The sequence below is a fragment of the Adiantum capillus-veneris genome, chromosome 27 (assembly GCF_014529385.1).
Source record: "Adiantum capillus-veneris isolate H3 chromosome 27, ASM1452938v2, whole genome shotgun sequence".
NCBI classification, from domain to species: Eukaryota; Viridiplantae; Streptophyta; class Polypodiopsida; order Polypodiales; family Pteridaceae; genus Adiantum; species Adiantum capillus-veneris.
Window position 1 is genome coordinate 107,475,796 of NC_140957.1, and position 2,125 is coordinate 107,477,920.

The 2,125-nt window shown below is 43.5% G+C and overlaps 1 pseudogene; it reads left to right on the plus strand.

Moving 5' to 3' along the window:
* Positions 1-277: 277 nt before the first annotated feature.
* Positions 278-955, plus strand: LOC147422530 (uncharacterized; annotated as a pseudogene).
* Positions 956-2,125: the final 1,170 nt, after the last annotated feature.

Genomic DNA, 2,125 nt, shown 5'->3' on the forward strand with positions numbered 1-2,125 from the left:
TTGCATGCTCTCCTAAACCACTCATTTGTTAAGCACAGGTGAACTCTTACCATAGCAAACGGCGTGCACCAAACAAACGGCAAAAGAGCATCCGCCTGCCAACAACAACACCGTCCAAGGATGTGAGAAGCTGGCATGGCTTAAAGGCACAAGAAAATAGCCACGAACACCTGGCCGTTCCAGACACTCTTCTAGTAGTGGGCATGGTAGTAGGGCACAAGAGTCATCAAGGGCTATAGAATCTTTCTGTCCTCAAGAAGAAACGCCTAGACGAAGAATGAAGCAATGCGCCCAATGTTGGAGAGAAGAAGAGGCCCAGCAAACACCAGAGTCCGATAGGGAGGAACAGTCACGCCAGAAATCACAAGCAAGACCATCCAAGACTCGGGTGGTCCATACAGACATTGAATTAGAGACAGAGCCACCATGGCAGCGAGCTGATATACCGTGCACACATCGGGTGCTCGTTGGGGGGAAGACACTACCTCAAGGCCAAGGAGCTCTCCCCACACGACAAGATCGAGAGCCAAGGGAAGAGGATGAATCAAAAGAGGCTGCAGATCCAGCCCCTAAGCATGTAAACAGGTGCAAGTCAAAGTTCTTCAAGAAGCCTAAACGCCGCCAGCCAGCAAATGTGCAAGTGTCCCCAAGACAACCGCAGCGCCGCCGAAAAATAGCAAGGGCATTTGCAGAAATCCAGCACTACCAGAATACTATAGAGAGTTTAATTCAACACGCCCCCTTTGCTCGCACAGTGAAGGAGGTGCTTCAAAGATATGGAAATCAGTATAGAATGCAAGCAATTGCGCTAGAGGCTATTCAAGAAGCTGCAGAAGCCCACATCATTTCGGTGTTGGAAGATACCAACCTATGCGCCATTCATGCAAAGCGAGTGACAATACAACCAAAAGATATGCAGCTTGCACGTTGATTGCGACGAGACTTTGAGCATTAGCCGAAGTTACCCCTCTTTTTGTATTGCACACCCTTATCTTTGTAATGAGATGGCTTTGCAATGACAATATGATTAACAGTTGTGTCTACTGTGTCTATTATCCATGTGTTTTGAGTTTATTGTTTCTTAACATAAAGAGTTAAATATAAATCAAACAATAACTTTTTGGGTATCCTATGTAGCAGACAAGCCTATGAAGTGCAAAAAAAATGGTGGCCACAAGGGCACGCAAATGGCCCATCCATCAGTTTTGGATGACCAATTTGCACGCCCTTGTGGCCACCATTTGTTTTGCACTTTCAAGCTTTGTTTACCCCATAGGATACCCAAAAAGTTAACATATTGTGAAACCAAGTATCCATGCAACATTAAATTAGATTTTTCAAATGTCCAATGTAATTGGGCCTTTTGGTGCAAGGAAGTATTAGGTAGAGCTGAAGGAGGTGATAGTGTGCTTGAAAACTTAAATTTTGAGTTGATCTCACCTTTTATAGTGTCCTTGAGTGCAAACATAGGTTCCAAGTGCAAAAAAAAGGATGGCCACAAGGGCGTGCAAATGGCCCATCCGTCAGCTTTGGATGACCTATTTTCGTGCCCTTGTGGCCACCATTTTTTTTGCACTTTCAAGCATTGAATACCCCATAGGATACCATAAAAGTTAACATATTGTGAAACCGAGTGTCTATGCAACATTAAATTAGGATTTTCCAATGTCCAATGTAATTGGGCCTTTGGTGTAGGGAAGTATTAGGTAGAGCGGAAGGAGGTGATAGTATGCTTGAAAACTTAAATTCTGAGTTGATCTCACCTTTCCTAGTTTCCTTGAGTGCAAACATAGGTTCAATATGCAAAAAAAGCGTGGCCACAAGGGCGCGCAAATTGGCCATCCAAAACTGATGGATGGGCCATTTGCGCGTCCTTGTGGCCACCCTTTTTTTTGCACTTGGTAGACTTCTCTACCCCCCAGGATACTTAAAAAATATAGATTAAGTGAAAGCAATTGTTATTGCAGCATTACTTTAGAGAAACCACTTTTTTCAGTCAGATGTGTTTTATACTTTCCCCAGAATTAAGGTAAGTTGAAGAAGTATCATGTGCATCCAACTTCCGTTGTGTTGTTACTTCAAACAAAAAAGACACAGCTTATTGAAACATATCACCAATTACAAC